Source organism: Muntiacus reevesi, chromosome 5, assembly GCF_963930625.1.
Source record: "Muntiacus reevesi chromosome 5, mMunRee1.1, whole genome shotgun sequence".
Lineage (NCBI taxonomy): Eukaryota > Metazoa > Chordata > Mammalia > Artiodactyla > Cervidae > Muntiacus > Muntiacus reevesi.
In genome coordinates this window covers 17258751-17273958 of record NC_089253.1, presented here as the reverse complement: position 1 = coordinate 17273958, position 15208 = coordinate 17258751, and the positions used below count along the sequence as shown (strand labels likewise).

The window sequence follows — 15208 nt, the reverse complement described above, 5'->3', positions numbered from 1 at the left end:
TAATTCGCTCATAAAAGCACAAAGCCAGGAGGGAAGTAAAGGCATCATTCGCTGAGCGCCTGAGTCAGACAGGAATCACATGAAGAACTTTACATAGGACTCACACGTGAACAGGAGTGGCTATTAATAGTTCCAACAAACCAGAGAAACCACTGTGATGAGACTTGCAAACCTCTTTCCAAAGTAATAAACACACTGTGTTTCAACAGGGACAAAACACCAGTTACAGAGACAAATAATAACAGTTAGCGTTTGAGCACCTACACAATGTGCCAGTATTCTGCTAAACTCTTTACTCATGGACACTGTCTGATTTTCAACACTCACAACCACCTAGGAAGTACATGATGCTATCTTCAATTTGTGGATGAACGGATCAAGTTGCTTAAAGTGGTTAAGCATCTTGTCTGGTCAGTCACCAGGTTCAAGTCCCACCTCAATCATCTGCCTGTGTGACTTCAGCCAAATCCCTCAGCTTTGTTGGTGCCTCCAGAGGTAAGGAGTCCATCTGCCAATGCAGGAGACGCAGGTTCAGTCCCTGGATTGGGAAGATCCCTTGGCTAAGGAAATGGCAATCCACTCTAGGATTCTTGCCTGAGAAATCCCATGGACAGAGGAGCTTGCAGGTTACAGTTCAAGGGGTTGCAAAAAATTCAGACACGATTTAGGGACTAAACAACAACAGCAGCAACATCCCAACAGTGAATGGGGATAAGACCAATCCTCCCTGGCACTCATTGACTGCTGCAAGGACCACATATTACACAGAAGACTGGAGTGTGCATAAGAGTATTTCATCTTCTCTTAAGTGAACTGCAGTCAATGGCAGGCAGAGACTATGGCACACAATCTTTTAAAAACCCTGAAAGTAAGACATAAAGCATACACTGAATGATCGTGCTTTCACCATCACCATGAAAGAGTAGATGGTATCAATACAAATATGAATACAATGATTATGCACTCAAGATTACAGATGAGCAAAGTCTGTCTGCCTAGTCATCTTTTCAGCATGTTTCCTGAGCACCCACTTCTGTGGCCAGCACTGTGCCGTCTACCATGGAGACACAGGGATGAGTACAAGGCCCTGGAGGAACCCAGCAGGGCACTAAAGGGAGACAGACCCAGAGAAAAGGCGGCAGTGAGAACTAACACAGCTCGCGTAAGGGGTCATCAAGGCAGGAAAGAAGCGACACAAGGGAGATAGGCTGCGGCAGATGGTGGAAAAGCTATAAACGGCCCTCTTAAAAAATTTCGGAAGAGTCAGCAAACTGAAGGAGCTACCTTAAGAGAATCAGAGAAGCGCAGTCACATGAGGAAGGAGGGAAAAAAAGGGCAGGTGGAGAAATCGTTGCTGCTGTTCAATCCCTCAGTCGTGTCTGATTCTTTGCGACCCATGAACTGGAGCGTGCCAGGCTTCCCTGCCCTTCACCATCTTTTGGAGCTTGCTCACACTCATGCCCATCGGGTCAGTGACGCCATCCAACCATCCCATCCTCTTCGGCCCCCTCCTCCTCCTGCTCTCCGTCTTTCCCCGCATCAAGAGTCTCGTGTGAACTTGAAGCCCACCCCTAAGCTCTGTTTAGGGCTGGCTGCTTATGCAGTTTCCTCCCCTCTCACTCCAGTTCTGTCTTCTTCTGAGTTTATACTGATATCATAAAAGTCTTCTTCTTCTATGCCTTTGGCCTACCTAGGTTACAAACGGCCCTGATTTTAGAGGGCCTCCAGGCATATTTCAACTTCTGTTTTCTTATCTGTTAGATTTTTATAACATCCCAAGAGTATCATGCACATAAAATGAGGTGTCATGTAACTGTTCAACAAATAGACATGCACATGCAAAAGAATGAAGATGAAACTTTATATGGTATATAAAAATCAACTAAAAATGGGTTAAAGACTTAAGTGTAAGACTTAGAACTATAAAACTCTTAGAAGGGTGAAAAGACAACTCAGGCTGGGAAAAAAAATATCTGCACATCATATATCTGATAAGGGCTTAATATCTAGAATATGTGAAGAACTGTTACAACTCAACAACAGCAAAAACCACCTCAGTAAAAAAGGGGCAGATGTGAACAGACATTGTTCCAAAGAAGATATACAAATGGCCAATATGCACATGAAAAAATGTTCAACCTACTAATCATTAGGGAAATGCAAATCAAAACCATACTGAGATACCAACACACATTCACTAGGATGGTTACTATCAAAAAAAGAAGAAGAAAATAACAAGTGAGTCAAGGACGTGAAGGAACTGGAACCCTTGTACACTATGGTGGGAATGTGAAGTGGTGCAGCTGCTATAGAAAACAGTTTGGTGGTTCCTTAAAAAATTAAAAACAGAATTTCCATATGACCCAGCAATTCCACTTCTGGGTATATACCAAAAAAAGAACTGAAAACAAGGTTTCAAACGATATTTGTATACTCATGTTCACAGCAGCATTATTCAAAGTAACCAAAAAGTGAGAGCAATCCACTGATGCTCTCTCAATAATAATGGAATATTATTCAGGCTTAAAAAGGAAGGAAATCCTGACACATGCAACAACGTGGATGAACCCTGCAAACTGAAATCGCAAAAAGACAACTCCTACACAATTCCACAATTCTCACTGAGTTTTGGATTTTTAACCATTAAAAAAAGGAAGAAAAAAAGGATTAAACTATTCTACATTTCCTTTCAGCTGTAAAAATATGAACACACTGAAGGCTAAAAAGATGAAGAACAGGCTAGCAGAAAGGAAGCATTTTTGAGCACTTCTTATGTGCAAAATACTGTGATGGGGCTGAGAGATTCACAAATACAAACCTAGAAAAGGAAGGCGAAAGTTTCTGATTTGAGAGAAACAAAGGTAGACTTCACCATGTAGGTGTAGGTTACAGGAGACCGTAATTAACTGCTAGGGGAAATCCAAGAAAATCCACCACAGAGGTGATAATTGAGGGGCCTTGATGTTTGAGGAGGGATGCGAGGGATGAGAAAGAGTCAGCTGGACAGAAGGAAGCTCAAAAATGCTTCCTTTCTGCTAGCCTATTCTGAATGCAGAGGCAGAGGACCAACGGGAGGCCTCCCAGAGAACGGACGCACTAGCGAGGGCACAGTCCACAGCAGAGGCGGAGGCCAGTCTGGAAAAGCAGTCTGGGGCCTGACTGGTAAATACCCAAAAAGTGGGAAAAGGAGCTGGGATTTTATGCTGAAAGCAGTGAGGACACTGACAGCTGAACTGCAGAGAGACAAGACGGGACGTGCGTGTCATAGAAACACCACCTTGGCGACCGTGTACCAGAGCGGAGATGCAGGGAGACAGGAAGCCACCGCGGCAGCACAGACGGGACAGGATGAGGGAAGGCAGTGGCAGAAGACGAGGGAGAAAGCTCTCTGCCTCACGCGGCTCCCACCGGCACAGGCAGGGGCGGGGCACGCGCTCCAGAAGGCTGCCTCTTACACGTTATGGACCCTCAACCACGTTCCGACTGTCTAAACGGTTTCTGACTATTTGTGAATGTCTCCAGGTCCAGGGCAATCACTCAAAGGGAGGAAACTGGCACAAAAGTTAATCTGTTTCAGCTGCGAGGCTACCCCTTCACCCCCTTCGGACGAGAAATAATGGAAGGCAGCAGTGGAAAAGAGCATCTGGCCGCAGTCAAGACCCATCCCTTCCCGTGTTGAGCTGTTGCCTCATCCCTGGGAGTCACGACAATCAAGAATGGAGAATCGTTCTTTTCATCCCTTCTCACAGCATCATCCCTGCGACCCCATGCCCAAACAATGGTGGGGTCTGTGTTATGCTTTCGCTCCATCGCCGCCCCTCCCCACCACGGCACAACGGAGAGGCTGGGCCCCAGGGACCCGCGCGGTGATGAGCCTCACAGCCTCTGAACCGTCTTTGAGGGGCAGGATGCTCCTCCAGAAAGGGCTGCCTGAAGGAGCAGATTTTAAAAGACCCATCGTTAGCTAGAGGGAATGGGGAAGACTGTCTCCCCTCCCTCTATTGCACTAGCAAAAAAGATTTTCATGACGGTTCCCAGTGGTGGTAAGTGTGTGATTAAACAGACACCCCTGTCCATTGCTCAAAGCTATTTGCTGATGTGATGTATTTGGAAAACAATTTGGCAGTATTTCAAGAGCCTTAAAAATGCTCATTCCCTTTTGCCCAATAATTCTCCTTTCTGGCAAGTGACTAAGGGAATAATTCAAAGGAAAGAAAACTGTACATGTGTGAAGACACATACCATCAGAGGCCAAAAAAAGCGGCAGTTTCTTTTTTTTTTTGAGATTTTTTTTCTTCCCATGTCTACCCCTCTGACTCTCCCTTAGGCTTTGTAATGTTGATCTCTGCAAGAGAACCTGACGTGACGACAGAAACTGCAACCTCTTACCTGAGTATACAACTGAAAATGGACATGCTGTAAAAAAAATTTACATGACTAACCAAACTCAGCAATGAGTTACATTAGAGGCTTCTTACTCATTTTAAAGGCAGGAAATTATTATTAAAAATTCATTTAAGGTAATGAATTTATACATTCAGTATTCTACCATGTACCAGGCACTCTGCCAGGGGCTGAGGGATTGAGCAAACAATACAGACATGGTCCTTGATCTCAGAGTCTGGTGCCTAGCAGAAATGTCAACAAGAAACAAGTAATTATAATAAAGCATGATCAATATTATGATAAAGGGAAATATGGTGTGCTAGTGGGATGAATAGCAAGAGTATCTTATTCTTATTGAAGGGATCAGAAAAAGCCAGTGGAAGAAGTTAGGGAATCTGGACTTTATCCTCAGGACCAGAGAAGTATTGTAGTTTCCAAAAGAGGAGAGCTTATGGCTGGATTTCTGTTCTGGAAAGATCACTCTGGTTGCTGGGTGAAAAGCTGGAGAAGAGTAACTATGGTCAAGCACCATCTGGGAGGCTCTTACAGTCCCAGTGAGGAGACTGTGGCTTGGGCTGCTGTGGGGTAATGGAGAGAAAGAGGAGGCAATGCAAAGGAGATATTTAATAGCTAGAATCAACTTCCTATTCATTGCTAGAACATGAGGGGTGATACAGAAGAATGACTTCTAGACTTTTGACTTGAGCCAACTGAATGCAGATTTCCTGGAGCCCTAGGAAATTTGGTACTGGGGTAGATGATACTGAGTATAATTTTAGACATTTACACCTGGAAGGTCTTCAAGACTTTTTTGTGGCACTGAACTACGTAAGCCAAGGATTCAGTCCTCAAAGTGCATACGTGGGCTTGGAAAAACAGATTTGGAAGTCATCAGCCTATAGGCCTGGTAACTGAGGCAATGGGAGTGGATATGATCATCCTTGTAACAAGGGTTTATTGAGCTCAGCACAGTACCAACTGCTATGAGGCAGGACAGAAGGGGGAGAGTTTCCCTAGATCACTCCTTCCAGGATGCCCTCCCACAATCTTAGACTAATGGAAATACAACTGACCTCTGTTACTGCTTACACTTACCTCTCTAAGCTATACCACTCAAGAGGTAAATCTTGGCTGGCTTATCTTGCCTATAGATTGTAAATAAGTGCCTTGCAGGCAGGAACCACGTCTCACATCTCTTTACTTTCAGCCCACAGCAGTGCCTGGAGCAGAGTGTGTGTGTTCAGTGTTTGGAAATTGATGCTGTAATAAGGACATACAGCACAGATTACACTGCATTTCCTCTAAATACGTTCTTAAATTGTGAAATTATTTCCACCTCCTGTCAAGTCTTTGGTCACGAGCATACACTAGGTGTCTGCTACTAAGCTCTGGACAGATCTGCAGCAGTCTTCAATGGTACCTACCTAAGAGAAGCTCTTTTTCTCAATACTCTTGATCCTGAGTGGTAATTTATTAACTCTTATGTATTCATGGTGTTGTGATGGAGGACAGTCTAAGAGACACAGAGCTGGTGTCTGCCTACAAGTGTACCTGTAATCTCCAGCAGCACAGATGACCAAGAGAGGTTTGGGTAGAAGATACAGATAAAACATTAAGACTAGGTAAGATTAAATACTGACATTCCATTCAGACAGAAGACTGAGTACACCAGGGCAGAGGAGAGAAAGGACAAGGGAATATTAAGGGAGTATCACGGTTAGAAAAAGAGAAGGGCTGGAGGTAAAGCAATGACAAGTTTTTTGTGAGTCTGGAAAAGATAAAAACACAATCAAGCATAGCAGCCTCCACACTGTTAAGGAGAGGGGAATATTCTGAGAGGTCACAGAAGGGGACAGGCTTTGTGCTAAGTGATTTACATGCAGTCTCTCATTATTGACTGCAATCCTATGAGGTAGGAGTCCTTCATCCCATTTTACGGATAGCGTAACGGAGGCTCAGGGGAGTAGAAGAATTCCATAAATATCTCATGACACTCAAGTATTTCCAAACTCAAAAGACTGCAAAGCCTCGATGAAATTCTGTAGGGAGGTTGGTCATTTTCACTTATGGTTGTGGGTAGTTAATTCAAAATCATCCATTTTATAGCGATGTGCTGGAGTCAGCTTCCATCGGCTCACGAAAGCTGATTGTTAAATTTTCAGTAATTCTGCAACTCAGCTGACTTCACCTTAGTAATCTGAAATCAGTCGGTGGGAGTATTTACATCACGGAAACTGGCAAATTCTATAAGTCAGGGTGTCTTCTCTTTGTTTTTTTTTTCTCAGAACCTGCTGTTAAACGTTTATCAGCACATTGCTGGTTGAGAACCTCAGAGACGGAAGGGAATGATTTTTATCTCACTTGCCAAGTCCCATCCAAGTCCTACCTATGGGTTCCAGTTGGACTGTGCTGAGAAGCGTTCTGAGACTTCTTTTGTGTTTATCTACCGTAAAGAAACTGCTAAAACCGCAGTGGTGTTTGTCATGGGCAGAGAGGGGGAAGTGGCAGCAGTCGTTCCTTGTACCTTCCCCCTCTGGCACAATCTGACGCTTCAAATCTAGAGATCCAGAGAGGGAAGGTCGTTTACCTGCAGCCACCTAGTGAACAGGGCAGAGCTGAGGCTAGACGTTAAATACCCCGATTTCTTGTCCAGTGGTCCTTCCAGGCCGGCACAGAGAGGGCGAAGTTGAGGCACGCTCACTTAGGGGGCATTAATACCGAGCGGCATTTAGAGACAGTGACCGCCAAGTGGGAATGCGTGGAGGGCACGCGGGTATACGGTGACGGGTGAGCAGAATGAACTGGATCTCTCGGCCCTGAGAGTCTATGACGCTAGGTTTCCAGGAACTCTATCTATCCTCATACGCACCATCTTCCTGACCACAGAAACTACTACCAACCTACAGTGTGCGATTTTCTAAGAATCTTACATGACTTAGCAACACCCTGACAACCACCACACTGTCAGTAGTTGAGAGATACAGAGATTATACTTAGAAGGTGGTTTTACCAGAAAACAGGAGCTGAATAATGCGATGAATAAAAAAGAAAATCCACAATTGCTTATTCCTATGAATTCCACTAGTAAGTTATTCCTAAAGCATTTCCACTCATTTAAACACTGTATTTTTTTTAAGTAACAATGCTCAAGAATTAAGAGGTATAAAATGGCAAATAGAAAAACATCTTCTTCCACCTTAACCCCAGCCATCCTGCTTTCTGCTTTGTAGAGATAATCACTCTTATGAGTTTCTTATGTTTCATTTCAGAGATATTTTAGGTATGCAACAGTGAATATGTATAATATTTCCTTTTTCATACAAATGGCCGTATACTATGATTCAGTATCATGACAGATAATGTAACTGAGGCTTATTTTTTGCACTTAAATTATATCTTGGAGCTCATTCCGTATTAGTATCCAATAGCTTCTTCATTTACTTTCTATGGAAGGTGCTTCCAACCTCGTGAGACAGTCAGGTAAACGTCTTATTTAAAACCACCATAACTTGATGCCAGAGGAAGACCAGCAAACACAAACACCATTCAAGTGAAAAAATTACTTAAGCTCATGTTTAAAAATATTTTGGGGCATTTTGTTTTTGTATTACTTTAGCTTTCCTTGTAAAAATGAAATGATACATCATGGTCACAGGTCAATAAAGTAGTAAACGCCTTTGAATCAAATTTGTACAGTATTTTTTCTGTAGGTTAAAAAATCTAAATGAAGAGCTAAAAACTAAATTATGGTCATGAAAGTGTTCTGAAAGGCTTTCCTATAGGAAAATAAATTGTTACTTTAAATTAGCTTTGTCTTATTCCCCAAAAGATTCAGATTATTTATTTTATTATTTGCCTGTGAGGTGTCTACATTCTGCTCTGAGTTTCCTGAAGTGCTTGAGCCTGTCAAGAGTAACAGTTTGTTCATTTTGTATTCTCAGACATAGACAGAGACACCAACATAAACAGGGACCTCAGTGATTCTTGTTGAATAGATGAAATGATACAATAGACAATACTCAAATCACTTGAGAACTCAGTTTGCTACCCTGAAACATGTCCAGAGAAGACACAGTTCTGACCCAGTGAGATGAAGGCTAAGGAGAAACTGAATAGAAATGTATCTGGGCAGAGGACCCTGTCTATTTAACCACAGCCTATGCTCAAGATCATTCCTACTAAGCTCAAACACAAGTTTTGCTTCAGTTGTGTCCGACTCTGCGACCCCATGGACTGTAGCCTGCCAAGCTCCTTTGTCCATGGGGATTCTCCAGGCAAGAATATTGGAGTGGGTTGCTATGCCCTCCTCCAGGGGATCTTCCTGACCCAGGGACTGAACCCGCATCTCCTATGTCTGCTGCATTGGCAGGCGAGCTTTTCATCACTAGTGCCACTTGGGAAACGACACCTCTTCTTATTCAATACAATTCTACAAGTAGGTATTGAGCATCTGTGCTGGGGTCACAGTGGGAACTTGATACATCTATATCTGGGTCAATTTTTAATCCCTATATTATCATCACTTCTGTACCTAATTCCCACCACAGACTGAAACTCTAAGGGGTCATGATTTAATCACCTTTGTATCTGAATATGAAATGGGATTGCTGGGCATTCGAAGTCTAATATATGACCAGAATACAGATCCATGTACCTCATGCTGGGAATCATCAGAGAGGGGTGGGGGCAGGGGAACATAAGTGATCCAGGGATGTATCTTGTGGAAGTAATAATATCAGAGATGAGTCTTAAAGGATTAAAAAAAAAAAATTCCCCAAAGCAAATTCTAGGAACAAGAGATCAAAGATGGAAGAAAGGAAAAAAAAAATACTCTGAACATAAAGGGGAAGCCATCATCATCAAAAGGCATGGAGGTAGCAATACTCATGAAGTGTTCAAGAAACACTTTACTACTGAGTGTTTCTAGAGTTGAGAATGTCTCGGGAAAAGAGGAGAATGAAATAGTAGGTTGAGTCCCAATCACAAGGGGTCTCAGATCATTTAAGAAATAAAATGGTGGGGCCCCAAATTTTGAGTAGAAAAAATATAATATCAAGAGAAAAAAATCAGGATTTAAGAGGAAGACAGAGCTGGTATTATATCCTAAACTCTTAATCAACAGCAGTGAGACTCTGGAAAAGTAATTCAATTCCTTTGATATTTAGTATTTCCTTTACAAGGTGAATATAAGTATACCTTACTAGCTTGAAATGAGGAAGAAATGGATGTTAATGAGCTTTATAAACTGGCAAGGGCAACATAAATATTAATTGCTGTTACAATCATAAACTGTGCTTTGGGAAAAAGTCTTATACCCTTGTTGAAGATTTGTTGGATGTGAGAGGAAAACCTAGAAGTGGAATAGATAGAAAATGGTGGTGATGCAATCATTTGCTAGCGCAGATGCAGACAGAAGCCCTGCTCCTTCACCTGCAGACGCAAGGCCCTGACCCTGAACTCTTCCTGGAGCAAGACCCTCAGGAATGAAAGGATAGACATATTAACCTCTAGACATTCATGATTCCAACAGACTGGACAAAATAAATCCTGGGTCAGTGATTTCAATGGGATGACAAAATCAATTTCCTGTTGCAGGGTATTTACTGGTAGCATTGCATCTGTAGTCTTTCCAAACATCAGTCCATTAAGCAATCAGCCAAAAACACTAAGTCAGAGGGAGTCTTAAAAAGGACATTAAGTGTAAGATGCTACTAACAGGGGAAATTGGTATATGGGAACCCTCTGTACTATATTCTTGACTTTTCTACAAATCTAAAGCTGTATGAGGAAATAAAAGTCAATTTTTTAAAAGTACAAGTTCAGAGTTGTTTTTTCCACCCCTATAATAACCCCAAACTGAAAACAATCCAGGTATCCATCCACAGGAAAACAGATAAACTATGGTGTGTGCACGCAATGGAATACTACTAAGCAATAAAATGGAATGGGCTATTAAACAACAACATGGATGGATTTCAAAAGTATTATGCTGAGTGACAAAAGACATATACAAAAAAGCACATACTGTAAGACTCTATTTATATGAAATTCCCAAACAGACAACAATAATTTACAGTGGGGGGAAAAAATATCAGAATGATGGTTGTTTCTGGAGGGTGGGGGTAGGAACTATCCAGAAAGGGCACGAGAAAGCTCTCTGGAACGATGGCAATGATTTATAGATTTATTGGTGCTTGAGTTACTACATAGGTATATGCCTACCAGTTATCAGAGAACAACCACTTAAGATTTGGGCGTCTCACTCTGTAAACTTTCAGTTCAGTTCAGTCTTCAGTCATGTTCAACTCTTTGCAACCCCATGGACTGCAGCATGCCAGGTCTCCCTGTCCATCATCAACTCCCAGAGCTTACTCAAACTATGTCCATAGAGTCAGTGATGCCATCCAACCACCTCATCCCTTGTCATTCCCTTCTCCTCCTGCCTTCAATCTTTCCCAGCATCAGGGTCTTTTCCAATGAATCAGTTCTTCGCATCAGGTGGCCAAAGTAAACTTTACCTTAAAGAAAAATACTGAACAACTACTGAACAAATCCTGGACTTTGGTTAATCAGTTAATGATACACAAGCTGAAATATTTAGGGAAAAATACACTGATGCCTGAAATTTATTTTAAATGCTTTAAAAAATAAGATGAATAATGGACTGACAAACAGATTGATAGGTGGATAGATATGTGGAATATTAACAGTGGAATCTGGATGGTGGATATATGGGCATAAACTGTAAAATTCTTTGAACTTTGCTGTATGTTTGAAATTTTTCATTAAAAGGTTTTGGGAAAAATAAAGAATCTTTTGGGGTCTTATGTCTGGGTTGGGTGATTGAGAGAAAGAGATTATATCTAAGCTTATCGGACCACACTTCTAGGCTCCTAAAATTAATAAAACTCCTTTACACTTAACTCTTTACATGAATACACACAGTGTTTCTATATTTATCCTCATTTTATCCCCCAATCTGATTTATGTATCTTTCATCTGTGTTCCTTGAGAACATCTTCATTTTAGCATTTGTCATGATTTCCTATTTTTATTGTGTCACGCTCCTGGACTATCAAGAACTCCTTAAAAGCAGCGTCCTGCCTTTCTTTTTTGACTTTGTGTTCCCTTTGCCTGTGACAATATCTGACATATATACAAGGCATTCACCCAACATTTTTCGGTATACCCCATGAGTTACAAGGAGAGCCGACCAGGTCAATCAATCTTCTTTGAAAGCCAGGTGGAAATATAGACAATTTCCCATAGAGACATGCATCCAAAACATATTCTATGGAAGTAATTCTGCACTTGGAAGGAATCAACTAGATGGAGAGGGACCTGTATTTCCGCTTCTAGCTTTTATCCTGACATATTGCTACCCAAAATGCTTCCTAGATGAAACCAGTGTGGCATATATTGTAGGCTGGCTCACTCCACTGCCGTCCCACCTCCTTCTAGTTGAAAATAGTGGAAAACTAAAAAATCACTTTACAGACTGCTGGCAGTTAATCTACCAATTATGTGCATTCACACAAGACAGGTAAGCTGGAAGTGGGGTGACTGCCACTTGCCTCCTCTTGGCTATTTCTTGTGTCCTCTGGCAAGTAAGTACATAGACATTGATACCACAGTTTTTATGAAGCTGAGGCATTTTTCAGTTTCCTGAGTGCCATGGGGCAGTTGCAGCAGGAGCTTCTCTCAAGTGTGATCTCCTAACTGTCAGATCACAGCAATAGAGCAGCGGTAGAGGGTTGGACTGATCACCTCCGTGGTATTCTAGGGGTGGGAAAAGAGTGAGTATCATTTCTGGAGTCTTAGACCAGAACACACAACTTTAGTTCTTGCTAACATTTGGTAAGCATCTAATACCTATGTTAAATTCCTTCCTGTTCAAAGTATCTGGAGTGGTTTCCATTTCTTGCACTAATCCCTGGGTATAAAAATCAAGAAATAAGTTTGAGTTTAAGGGCAGGCCCCTGTGGATGGGAAAGGGGTTGCACTTTAGGGTTTTTGTGAGTACCCATTCAAGGAAGTGGTGAACCCTACTGTGCGCTGAACACTTGGCTAGTGACTGGCCCTCAAGAAACAGTGGTTTGCTTTAGGTAGAAGATCCATGCAATCATGAGAAAGAAGAGGTCATAGTGGTGGATGTTTAAAAGAAGGAAGGAATGGTCAGAATGAGAGGTCAGATGAACTGGGTGGCTTTAAAGGAGAGAGAAAATGCTTAACCTGAGACCTCAAATCAAACACTAACTAAAATGGTTATTAGGATTTTATGCATAGCACAGTCATCTCCATTATCTCCTTTAACACTCCTTTCCCACCATCCACTCCCATTTCTGGGGGTTAATATTTGAGTGTTTCCTACGTGGCAGGAGCTCACATACATTTTCTCATTGAAACTCTGGAACACCCTGCCAAGTGGGATCTGTTATTTGCTCCCTGACTTGCCTGAGGTCTCACAGTTATTAAAAGAGCAGAGCCAGCACTCAAACTCGTATCTTTTGATCCAAATCCTACATTCTTAAGGGATCACAAAGCCAGAATTTCACTTCCTCAGAAGACATAACATGTTTTAAAACTAACATAGCACAAATATGAGGAACTGTTATCCTTGTCACGGAAAACCTCTTTCTCCAAGTTTGAAGTCTTCAAGGTAAGAGGAACAGTGTCCAACTGGTTTGGGCCCTAGAAAGGGACTGAGAGGTCCTAGGCTGGCTTAAATCAGACCAAACCCACAATGGACAAAAGCAGTGAGGGGCAGAGAAGGAAAACCAGTTGCTGCCACTACTGAGTCCTCACTAAGACAGCTCTTTATCTCCTATATCACTGTTTACAGCTCAGAGGACACTATCCGGGCCTAATAAATGAAAGCATCCATCGGGAAGGGGAAAAACACACATGCCCCCTCCACATACAAAGGGACATTTGTGTTGGGCAGTCTCAGAGGCTGACACACACCAAGGGTCTGCCCCTGCTCCCCACACCCCTGGAAAGAGACAAGCAAGGCAGCTTTTGGTACCCACAAAGGGGGGAGGCTGCGGTAGGGGAGACAGCACACACTCTCCAAAACTGCTGACTTGATTCATCCCCAAGTGACACAAAGGGGAGAGGAAGACTTCAGGAAATGGGCAGATTATGTCCAAGAAAAGATTTCCTGCAAGCAGTTAACGGGAAACTAACATGAAAAGCAAGGACTAAAAATACACAGGCTATTGGAAGCTAGCAGTGAGGCCCCAGGGCCCCGCAGTTCTTCAAGAAGTGTCTAAGGAAGCTACTGGCTTGGAACTCTCCCCGCCTACTGGCCTAGGAAGACCAACTTGCCACTGGTTTTATTCCCTAGAAAAAGCTCATCAGGCCCCGGTGTGATTTAAATTTCGATCTAACATTCATCAAATCCTCAATGTATTGTAGGCTCTCTGTTCATATAAGTTATTACTACACAGAAGGGAAGGGCCCTAGAGTCTTAGAGCCTGACTCAAATCATGAGCTAAGGGGATAGGCAGTGTAAATGATATCTGATGTCTATGCGAATTTCCATTATCTAGGAATAAACCTCACAACGTAAGACTTAGGAAGATGTAAAGGGTTGGCAAACCTGCCGGGAGGTAGCTCTGGAATGCAGGAAATCTATTTGTACTTGAAGGCATTTGTAATGACAGATCAAAGCTTGGCTTCCACAGTGAGAAAACAAAAATGCAACTTGAGGAGACTAAAAATTAGCTATTACAGGCTGGTGTTTGTTTGATTTTTAAGAAAGAACATTTCTGTGGATGTTTAAAGGCAGAGGCAGGCCCATGGAGTTCCCTCCGTGCCCTAGGGCCTGAGCAGAAATTTGAAGAGACAGAGTTTGTTTTCAGAGTCTTCTCTTTCCCCTTCTCTTATATTTACTTCTAGAAGCCTAATTTTGCCAACTCTTTATTGAGCCCCAGCATCAGAGTACCCCCTGCAGCACTGAACAGCAGATCAAGAATCTCCGCTTAAAAGGAAAAACGCGTTCTGCAAACATCAGAGGCAGGAGGGCAGCGCTGGGCGACCTGGGACGCTAGCATCACTTTTGAAGGGCACGTCACCCTGCTGCCCCATGAGTCCACTCCTAATCAAACAGTTTATAAGGCCTCACACCCAGAACCTGGGGCCCCGACCACAAGAGGAAAATCTGATCACCAGTCATCTTTCGAACACACAAACACATATACTTTCAGGTTTATGGTAAATACTCTGAGACCAAAAATCTTTCTGTGCCATATTTTTGTACCCAATGGGAGCCAGATGTGAAGGTACACTGGAAAACAAAACGTAGGTGGTCCTACGTGATTAGTGTCTAGGGAGGCTGGGCAGGGAGAACAGAAACTTGTTTTTCCTTTTTTTTTTTTAACCAGGGATGATGATCTAAGACTTCTTTTGTTGTAAAATCCCCTGGATGCCTTTGTTGTTGCTGCCTTCGGAGGCCTCTGAGCACTCCTTCTCTCCTAAATGTGGCTCCCAAATCCTTTGGATTATTCACCACCACCACTTCCTGCATCTCTGTGCTCCTTCTCAGTCTTATGGGGATTCTTTTAAGGTCTACAATCCCCCAGGATTTCACCCTCAGCTTCCTCTTTCCTTACTCTCTATACTCCTTGGTAGTTTAGATTCCACTCATTGCACAGTTCTCCTAGACTTACCTTTCCAAACTATACTTAAGGAGCTAAAGGGCAGCTATGAGTAGAATTGGCACCTTTACTTCCGTTTGATACCTTCTTCCTATTATCTGTATCAGAAGGAAAGGGGAATTATTTAACTGCGGCCCCGAATCTCCTAAGCCTTGGTGAGCTGC

General features: G+C 42.6%; 1 protein-coding gene across 3 annotated transcripts in view; it reads right to left on the bottom strand.

Annotated features, from left to right (window-relative positions):
• Positions 1 to 15208, bottom strand: part of GAB2 (GRB2 associated binding protein 2) — a 172753-nt gene that overhangs the window by 88033 nt on the left and 69512 nt on the right. The window lies entirely within an intron of this gene.